This window comes from Oryctolagus cuniculus, chromosome 8 (assembly GCF_964237555.1).
Source record: "Oryctolagus cuniculus chromosome 8, mOryCun1.1, whole genome shotgun sequence".
NCBI classification, from domain to species: domain Eukaryota; kingdom Metazoa; phylum Chordata; class Mammalia; order Lagomorpha; family Leporidae; genus Oryctolagus; species Oryctolagus cuniculus.
In genome coordinates this window covers 81,754,718-81,765,751 of record NC_091439.1, presented here as the reverse complement: position 1 = coordinate 81,765,751, position 11,034 = coordinate 81,754,718, and the positions used below count along the sequence as shown (strand labels likewise).

Sequence of the window (11,034 nt, the reverse complement as noted above, 5' to 3'; positions counted from 1 at the left end):
GTTCACATGGACTATCTTTTTACATCCTTTCACTTTCAGTCTGTGTGCATCTTCATTGGTGAGATGTGTTTCTTGTAGGCAGCAAATAGATGGATTTCAATTTTTAATCCATTCAGCCAGTTTATGTCTTTTAACTGGAGAGTTGAGGCCATTTATATTCAAGGTTACTATTGTTAAGTAATGACTTTGTCTTGCCATTTTCCCATAAATATTCCTATTTTTTTTTTTTACTTTGGATTTACTTTGTACTTTTACTGGGAGATTTTCTTTCTTTACCTTCTTTCATAGTGATGAGAATGTTTCTGTGTTTCTGTGTGCAGCACATCCTTAAGCATCTTTTGCAAGGCTGTTTGGGTGGTGACAAATTCTTTTATTTATTTATTTATTTATTTGACAGGTAGAATTACAGACAGTGAGAGAGAGAGAGAGAGAGAGAGAGAGAAAGGCCTGCCTTCCTCCTCAAATGGCCTCAACAGAAAGAGCTGTGCCGATCTGAAGCCAGGAGCCAGGTGCTTCCTCTTGGTCTCCCATGTAGGTGCAGGGGCCCAAGCACCTGGGCCATCCTCCGCTGCTTTCCCAGGCCACAGCAGAGAGCTTGACTGTAAGAAAAGCAACCGGGACTAGAACCAGTGCCCATATGGGATGCTGGCGCTGCAGGCGGAGGATTAGCCTAGTGCACCACGGTGCCAGCCTAGACAAAATATTTCAATTTCTGTTTGTCATGGAATTTCTTTATTCAACCTTCATTCATAAATGAGAGCTTTGCAGGGTATAGTATTCTGGGTTAACAGATCTTTTCTCTTAAAATTTGGAATATATCTCGCCATACTCTCCTAGCCTGTAGGGTTTCTGATGAGAAGTCCACGCTGAGTCTAATTGGAGATCCTCTGAAAGTAATCTGGCATTTTTATCATGCATATTTTAGAATCTTTTCTATGTTTTACTGTGGAGAGTTTGATTATAATGTGTCATGGTGAAGATCTTCTGGTCATGTCTACTAGGAGCTCTGTGTGCTTTCTGTATTTGGATGTCTCTTTCTCCGAATTAGGGGAATTTTCTGTTATTTTTGCACTAAAAAGACCTTCTAATCCTTTCTCTCTTTCCCCTTCTTCAGGAACTCCTAAAACCCATTGGGTCATTTGATAGTATCCTACGGATTCTCAACAATGTTTTTTAGTTTTCTAAATCTTCTTCTTGTGTTTGATCTGACCATATAATTCCTGTGCTTTGTCTTCTAAGCCATATATTCTTTCTTCTGCTTCACTGATTCTGTTGTTAAGGCTCTCTACTGCATTTTTTTATTTGTTCTATTGCAATCTTCATTTCCAAGATTTCATTGTGATTTCTCTTTAGGATCTCAAATTGTGGGAAAAATTTTCTTTGATGTCATGTACATATTTCATTAGTTTATGCATTTACTTCTGATAACTTTTAAGTAATCTGTCGCTCCCCCTCTTCGTGGAGGAATGACACAGGACCCTGCGTTGTTCTTTCGTCTGCTCGGCCCTTCCCGGGTTTGCTGCTGGTTCTTCCCGGGTTGGCTACCATCCCTTCCACCTCCGTGGAAGGGCGGTTCCCCCTGGCCACTTTCCCCACTTCCGCAGGGGAGCGGCACACCGCTGGCCGGCTCTCTCGGGGGCTGCACAGGTGTTCCTTCAGATAGATGTTCCCCTTAGATGTTCCTGGTGCATGTTGTCTCTCTCCTCCTTTATAGTCCTCTTCCACCAATCCCAACTCTGCTACCCACACGCCGAGTACGCTGCTCTCCTCCAATCAGGAGCAGGTCCTACAGTTTATTGGTTGAACTGGAGGCAGCTGTGTAGAAGCTGTTTCTCCCTTCTCAGCGCCATATTGTGGGAGAGCAGATGCATAGAATAAGTCTTAATTCCAGTAACTTAGTCTAGTCCGAGTTGCTCCCCACAGTAATCCTATTTAATCTTAAGTAATCAATTTTTTGAATTCCATTTCTGGCATTTCTTCATTCTCATTATCTTCACAATTTAGTATTAAAATGTTGTGTTCTTTTGGGGGCATCATGTTGTCTTCCTTATTTTTGTTTCTTGAATTGGTACTTTTGTTATTTGGCATTTGTGGAGATACTCGCTGGTTTCTTCTTTGTCTGCTTTCAGGGATTACCTAGAGTGTGTGCTTGGTCTGGTCAAGGAGCTCTGTTCAGTGCTTCATGGTGAAGGGCATGTCTAGGTGACACACCCAGGTTTGGTGTGGTAAATCTCTTTTTTTTTTTTTCTTTTTTTAATTGGGGTAGGCGGTGGTGGGGGGTTGTTCTTGTCTGTTGGCATAGACTCAACTAAGCTCCTCTCCTCAAAGGTAACCAGGGCCTCGACGCTAGCCCCAGTGAGTATATTATTCATCTGCTCTGCCACAAGGACCACACAAAGGATCTGTGCAGTCCTCAGTATAAGCTCAAATTCCCCAACGATGTCCATTGTCAGGTAACCAGGGAGTGCTGGTCATGTGGAGCCTCCCGCGGTGGCTGCCCCAAGTCCCAGCTACATCCTACGCAGCCTCAGTGCTTTCACAGTCCCAGCACACAAGCTTCTCACAGTCATGAGCACTCAGTCCCCTGTCTGTTTTCCCCACCAGACTCAGGAGTCTCCTCTTGGCTGGTTGCTGGGCACGGATGTGAGCTGGCACAGCTGTTATGTATGTCCAAAATGGTGCCTGCTCTCTGTCAGCTTGTTACTGGATGTTTTTGCAGGATGACTGGGGAGAGAGAAAATATGCCTCCCACTTTGTTTTCTTTCCCTCTAGTTTGGTGGGCACACTATCCCCCATGGGGCTCCAAGCTGGATTCCCTCTAGGCTCTTCCTGCAGCTTTTCACCAGTGGCTTGGGCTGCTACCGTCTGACCTTACCTCCCTCTCTAACGCTGATGTGGTTGGTGGCTCTTGGCTGCTGAGGTCCTGAGTTGCGCATGTCCTGCCCTCCATGTGGGTCCACTGTATTCCTCCAATTTACGTAGTTTCCTCTGCTGTTTTCTCCCTAACTCTTCCCTGAAACTATGCTCTTTCCACTTTTTAAAAACTATCTTCTTCTAGACTATAGCAGCAAGCTCCCTCTGTACTCTGACATCTTAATCCTCTCTTGCTCAGTTCCTTCTCTAAAACTCTCCCTGTGTAAAAGAAGAAGTTAAAAAAAAAGACCAAGAACACCGTTTAGTGAAATTCCTCTGCATACAAGTTTGTTATAAGGCATAGCTCTATGGATGTAAAGAAATTCTTTTTTTTTCTCTCCCGAAATTAAGGACAGTGGAAAGCAAGTTCTTCCCTAATTTCAGGGTTCCATCATTGATCTTGTATTCAGTCTTGTCAAAATGTCTGACTTCTCTTACTCTACAGTATTTCCAACGCTCGACAACTCTGTCTCAGATTTCTACAAAAGCTTCTTAAATATACTACTTCTTACCTTGCAGTCTTTTAAATTTATACTATGTGGTACACAAATGACTGGCATATCATATTTTGTATAAAAAGAAAGGGGACTTTGTTGCAGAATTGGCTCTACCACTTAATTTTATGTCTTTCTGCAGAAGATTTAATTTCTCTAAGTTCAGAATATTTAAAAAAATTGTAAAATGAAGATAATAATACTCATCTTGTGTGGTTCATACAGAGATTAAAAGGTTGGATACAATGTGCTGAAGCATAGTGTCTGCTCTAGCATCATAATTGTGAGTGTTAAATTAAGGGCTGAGTGTTGTGCTAACTGCTTAATGTGTACTACCTCATTTGCCTTTATTTATTTTGGTGTAAATTTTATTATTTCCACTGTCCATTGATAAAATGAAACAAAACTTATATAGGGTCATAAAACAAGTAAAGTGGGTAGGAATTCAAAACCCAGTCAGTTGGATTTCTTTTTTTTAAAAAATTTATTTATTAATTTGAAAGAGTTACAGAGAGGCAGAGGCAGAGAGAGAGAGAGTATCTTCCATCCACTGGTTAATGCCCCAGATGGCCACAATGGCGGGGAGCTGCACTGATCAGAAGCCAGGAGCCAGAATCTTCCTGTAGGTCTCCTACAGGATTTCAGTGACCCAATGACTTTGGCCATCTCCTACTGCTTTCCCAGGCTATAGCAGAGAGCTAGATTGGAAGTGGAGCAGCCAGGACTCGAACTGGTGCCCATATGGGATGCCGTACTGCAAGCAGTGGCTTTACCCGCTATACCACAGCACTGGCCCCGTCAGGGCTTTTAAAACACTTGCTTTTAACCACTGGGCCACAGCTACCCTGAGAGGTAGAATGGAAATTGAGAGCATTATGAAACTTAGCTGCTATATGGTTGTGGGCAAGTTACTTAAAGTTTTTGAGCATCAGTTATCTGTAAAATGAGGATAATAATGGCTATTTGTAACCTGGTAATGAGAGTTTAATAAGAATGGTACACAATCGCAGTCAATAAAGGATGTCTTTTATTATTTTTATTTCTAAGTTACAATCTTTTAGCCACTCTTTAAAAATCCTGTTGTTGGGGCTAACTCTGTTGTGTGCTGAGTCTCCACCTGCGGGGCCAGCATCCCCTATGGGTACTGGTTTGAGCCCTGGCTGCTCCACTTCCAATCCAGCTCTCTGCTGGCGGCCTGGGAAAGCAGCGTAGGATGGCCCAGGTCCTTGGGCCCCTGTGCCCACATCAGGGATCTGGACCAAGCTCCTGGCTCCTGGCTTCAGCCTGGCACAGCTCCAGGCTGTTGTAGCCATCTGGGGAGTGGGCCAACAAATGAAAGAGCTTTCCCTCTCTCTGTATCTCTGCCTCTCAAACAAATATATATATATATATATTTTAAATCCTATTGTTTTCCCTCTGTCTCAAAGACAAAGCCCATACTCCCTTGCATGGCAGGCCAACCTTTGAATACTTGCTTCCTCCCCTCAGCTTCCACCCTGGTACAATTACCTGTGGCTTCTCCAAGGTCCATTGCTAATCTCATAACTCTATGCTTTGTAAGTTTCCTTTCTTAATCTGGAAAACTGCCTCTCTTCTTGCTCACACAGCAACATTGCAACATTTGTCTTCTGTTTAATTCTCATTCCTCAATACTTGGATCTTCGATTCCACTCCTTTGTTTCTGGTTCCTCCTTCATAGTTGGATGTTGTTGGTAAAAGCCTCTGTAAGTATGCAAATGTCCATCTATTCTCATTGTGCTATTATTTACCAGTCTTTTTTCTCACTAGACTGTGAATGGTCAGAGGGCAAAGAATTTTTTTTAATTTTGATATTCCAAGACTTAGCAATATGAGCACTCAAGAGTGCTTGACGTGTAATAAATGTAATAATTAGAGGTATAGAGTCTGGCTCTTAGCTGGTGATTAACAAATATTTTCTGTTATTTTAGTGTTTGTATATGATTATATTTAATATGGACTGTATGCCATTTTGGTAATAATTGTCTTACTGTTTACTAACTACTTATTTTTTTAATATTTTATTTTATTTAATGAACATAAATTTCCAAAGTATAGCTTATGGATTACAATAGCTTCCCCCCCAACTTCCCTCCCACCCACACTCCCACTCCTTCTCCCCTTCCATTCACATCAAGATTAATTTTCAATTATCTTTATATACAGAAGATCAATTTAGCATATATTAAGTAAAGATTTCCACAGTTTGCACCCACACAGAAACACAAAGTGTAAAATACTATTTGAGTACTAGTTATAGCATTAATTAAACACCTAAGAGTAATTATGTATTAATTACAGAGTTCAACCAATAGTTTTAAGCAAAACATAAAAAATACTAAAAGGGCAAAGTATTAAGTTCTTTTTTTTGTTTGTTATATAATTTTTTTTTATTTAATAAATGTGAATTTACAAAATGCAACTTGTGTATTGTGGCTCCCCCCCCCCCAACCTCCCTCCCTCCCTCCCATGGCCCTCCCCTCTCCCACTCCCTCTCTCATCCCTCCCTTCATCGAGTTTCATTTTTAATTACCTTCATATACTGAAGATCAACTTAGTATATACTAAGGAAGGATTTCAACAGGCTGCACTCACACAACCGCACAAGGTATAGGGTATTGTTCGACTAGTAGTGTTGTTTTTAAGTTTCATAGTAAAACACATTAAGGACAGAGATCCTACATGGGGAGCATGTACCCAGTGACTCCCGTTGTTGATTTGACAATTGGCACTCTTATTTATGACGTCAGCAATCACCCGAGACTCTTGCTATGAGCTGTCTAGGCTAACTACTTATAATATTAGGGCTGTTTGCGGCTTTGTTGGCTCACACACATTTCAGAACATCAGCAACATGCTTATGGGAGTTTCTCTGATACAATTTATCTTCTCTCTCAGTAGAAGTAAACATAATCTGCAAACTGCTTACTTTCCTCATTGTGTAAATAAAGTGAAAGTCTCCAGTTATTTGGATTTTTTAAGCACACACATGACCACTTTTGTTAAGTGTTAACTGACCTAAAGCATAAGTTTTTCCACTAAATTAAACGGAAAAGAATCAGCAAGGTTCTGCAAAAAAGAAATAAAGAAATAAACATGACAATCAACACAAAGAAGGTTGGAAATCCTTTTAGGCACAGTTTGCAGATCTGACAATGTCGTCTCTTTTGACAAAGATTCAGTGTTGGGAGCCCCTGCTGGGGAGAGGGTAAAAGAGGAAGGAAGGAATGACAGGGATACAATTTGAGTGTTTTGACAGCCTAGTCAAAGAAATGAATTGCCTTGGGCATGTGCACATTTTAACTCCTGCAGTAATGGTTACAATTCTTCCTAGCATTGTCTAAATCCTAGAATCAGCTCTTTAAAAAACTGAAAGTTGCATGCCTGACACACACACACACACACACACAATTGAAAATAAATGTGAAAAAAAATCACACGAGCAAAGAATTGAATAGTTTCAAGTCTTTGTTATATGGGTAGGAATTTTCTTACTTTTCAATCTTCATTAAGCACAAACTGGGGTGTTAAGCACTATACGTTATTCTCTTGGGCTCCATGTGTAAAATTTCAGGAATGCATTTTGACAGGGAAGAGCAGGTTTAATGATGTGGAATATGATACAGTAGGCTAAAATTTAGTCCCAAAGTGTATAGAACTAGTCATTCGTAATCCATTGATGCTTCTGGTCATTTCTTTTGTCAAAATGATGATTACTGGAAAAGGCAAGTCAATCAACAATAAATTTCTGCTTGTTGATATTAAACTGATAAGAACAGGTACTACACTTGATCTTAGCCAAAAGGCAGAGAAGCGATAAATTTCTGCTTGTTGAAATAAGACGTGGTCTTTTGGGATGTCAGGAGCTCTGTCTGTCTTCTGTCTCTCTGTCTCTTTTTTCCCCCGCTTCAGCATCCATCTCACTAACCCTCCTACACGTGAAAACAGGGCATATAACTCTAAAGGGAGCATGAGGAGCCAAGGGAAGGAGTGGGGTATATGGGATATTGACTTAATAGAGAGTTACATTCAACACGGAGGATTTGTGTTGTTGGGCTGACTATTGTTTGAAATGAAATCCAGTAGCACCAAGTTTTGGGCATCATTAAAAAAATTCAACTCACAGTTCATAATTACCTATCACTGTGTTGGGCACAGGGGAGAATATATGAAACAGCAGATAGTGCCTACATGCCCTGTCCCCCTACAAATGAACTAGGCAGATGTGTACAGTTGAGCAAATAAAATGCCTTTTGTCATTTACTAAACTAGTTTTTGTGATTAAACAACACCAGCATTACATCAATTAAAAGAATCTTTTATTTGTGAAGTATTATACTTAGTTGTATTGTGAAATAAATTCTAAAATTCTAATAAACTGCAGTATTTCCTTCCTCTCCCCCCTTTTTTCCAATCCTGTTATTCTTTCCTGTCGTTTTTCTTTTGGAATTACTAATACTACATGACTTACTTTCACCTGACTTTAAAATAATGAAGGGAAATCACTCTAAGTGCCAAGAACTTAGAGGAAACAAGCAACCCAGAGCTGAACAAAGCTAAGCTTTGCTTGTCAGATTGGTTTCTAACAGATGGCTTCATGGAGTTAATTTGAGTTTCCTGCCTTCTTAAAACTGTAAGACAACCACATTCTTAGGCACCTGCTTCTAGCAATATACACTTGCCTTTAAATGTTTCTACCCATTGTAATGGAATTAATGGTTGCTCAGCCTTAAGAACAAGTAAATCTCCTTAAGCACTGAACCAGCTCCCTGGGAAAGACTTCAGGAACAGTTCATTATGTGTCACAGCTGGAGTCAATACTCTAGTAATGCTTGAGAACAACACAAATACTTTTAACGGAGACTAATTAGGAGGTAAACAAGAAGAATTACGTGGCTACATATTGTAGATGTAGACTTTTAAAGGGTGGGTGTAATGGTGGTAAAGATTTCTATTGCTCCAGATTCACAACTTTCATAGTAAAAAAAATCTTCGGTTTCAAAGCTGCCTCTGACAAATTGAACTCCAACAGGGCTTCTGGGAATTAGAATTTACAGCTCATGGTTACAAATTTTATCACCTTTGTTTCCAAATGTTTGTTTTCCTAATTTTGTCTCAGGGTGGAAGGGATTATTTATCACAAAGGTTCTTGAAGAGCTGTCAAAATGTGTTTACTCACATATGTATTCCTTCATTTATGTAGCTGGTTGAGCTTCATGGGAATGACCATTTTGCATCAGCATATTTTCTAGCTATGTAAACTAAACTGGGGTGCAGTGGCATGAAGTGGTCAAAGGAGATGATGAAGGAAGAAAAATATTTTCAGGGACTAGTATAATATTTGGATCATGATAATATTTTAATGTATTTTAGTCTGTGACAAGATATATTGAAGATTGCTTTATAATGTTTGGACATATCTATTCTTTTGCAAGGCAATTGCTAAATCTCCATTAATAATAACTTCAATCTAAATATTTTATTTCATTATGTGATAATAGGTACCTTAATTTGTTTTGTTTTGTTTTAAAGCAATGTTAATTCTAACACTTTGGATTCAGCTTTGAAATGTCTAAATCAATATATATATATAAGCAATTTTAACACTGATTCATCACTAGAGATTGTTCCCAACAACCTATAGAACATCTCGTAATACCCAGAAAAATAACTAAATGTAGATGTTATAGGTTGAGTAGGATTTGTCTCCACAAAGCACATGCAGCAGTTTAAGCTCTGATGTTATAATGTCAGTGGGTTGATTGATTAAAACATCATCTAATGATGGCCTCTGTAAGGTATAGCTATTGAGAGGTTTTTCAGTCACTGGGGGTATGTCCTTTGGCGGGGAGGAGGTTCTTGTGAGAGGTTTGAGCATTTCAGTTCAAGTTCAGCCTAAGTTCTTTCTTGGCTTCTTAGCTAAACCACGTAGTCACTGTCCCTGAATATGGCATAACTAGTTTCTGTCAGATGCCTAGGAGGCCCCCCAACCTGTAATCTCAATTTGTGAGCTGAAATAAACCTTTTTTCCCCAGAGACACACTCTCAGGTATTTTAGTTAAAACAACAAACAAAAAGTGAAATAATGCTGGTTTATAGCTGCTTCACTCATGTCTAACATTTAATAACTGGGTGCCTGTTATATGCCAAAAACATTTAAAGTCCTGGTGGAAATGTATGTGTGACATACTGCAAAAAAATTTTTTTAAAAGCAAGTTGTTAAATAATACTCATATGTAACAAAGTACAAAGTACACATATATGCAGGACCAAGTTCATAATTGTATCTCCTGGAGGATAGCAATAATTGCTGCCCAAATTACCTCCTTTTCTGGAAACATTTCTTTCTCAAAGGGTGTATTCTTGCAGTTGTAGATTTTTCTAAGTCCCTGCCTCTCCTTGATCTCAACTAGTAGGCAAGTGGTGGACATGAGAAGCAAGGAGAGTAGAAACATTGCTTGGGTTGAGCCAGTTTAGATTCTTATGTCAGAAATTTGGAACTGGTATTCAGAAATGTGAGTTGGTAAATTTACTGGAGATGGGAGTTAAGCTCTGTTTGTGCCAGTGTGTGAGGAACAGAACAAACAAGGCTGGAGGTGGAGGGAGAGACTGTTTTCTGTTTCCTTTCCAGCTCTAAGACTCAGCTATATAAATGACTGTGCTTTGCACCTTTTAATCCCTTGAGATATTTTGATTATTTTTTTTATTTTTAAATAAAAAGAAAATCTCTCTCTGCTATGATCTGAATATTAGTTTGGATATTGACTGTCTCCCCAAGGCCCATGTGTTGAAGGTTTGGCTCCCAATGTCTTCTATTAACTGTACTAAGATGGTGGAAACTTAATTCAATTATGGTGTTTGAAGGTGGGGCCTTTGGGAAGTGACTGGGCTGTATCATTAGGGTGGAACTCCCATGGTTAAATCCTGGTGGTTTGCTAAGAGACCACATAGACACAGATGTGCTCCCTGTTGCACCACCGTGGGACACTGCTGGCCAAAAAGGCTTCTCCAGAGGCTGAATCAGGGGGCCCATCTGGTCTTGGACTGTTGAACCTCCAAAACCATCAACCCAAATAAACCTCTTTTGACTGTAAGTAGCCTGTAGTGGCTGTTTTATTAGAATAGCAAGAAACTAACTTACGTATTCTGTATAACCAATCTAGTTTGAGTGAAATTCTTGGTAATTCAGAAAACACTTAAAGTAGGTCATTCATTTCCTCTTTTTGAAAAACAACCTGACAACTCTAAAGGTGACACCCTCTAAGGTCCATGTGAGATACCCATTCCAAAACTCACATGGACAGTTTTGATCTCCAAGAAGATATATAATATTTATGGTTCAATATGTTTTAACACCATTATTTCTAAGCAAGAACTTTTGGATAGACTTTCAAATTTTTACAGGCTCTCTGTAGAACTTCTAAAGAAATAGCATTTTCACTGTGAAATACATTGACTATCCCTTCTCCTAATTACTTGGAGCCAAATGTACTTTGGATTTTGAAATTTTTTAGATGTTGAAATATTTGCATATAAATAATGAGATATCTTGGGGATGGGGCCAAAATCTAAACATGAAATTCATTTATATTTCATATACATCTTATAC

At 39.4% G+C, this 11,034-nt stretch overlaps 1 non-coding gene across 1 annotated transcript; it reads right to left on the bottom strand.

Moving 5' to 3' along the window:
• Nucleotides 1–7,050: 7,050 nt before the first annotated feature.
• LOC127483360 (U2 spliceosomal RNA) lies at nucleotides 7,051–7,243 on the bottom strand. Its single transcript, XR_007909551.1, has one exon. It is a non-coding gene; the product is annotated as a U2 spliceosomal RNA (small nuclear RNA).
• Nucleotides 7,244–11,034: the final 3,791 nt, after the last annotated feature.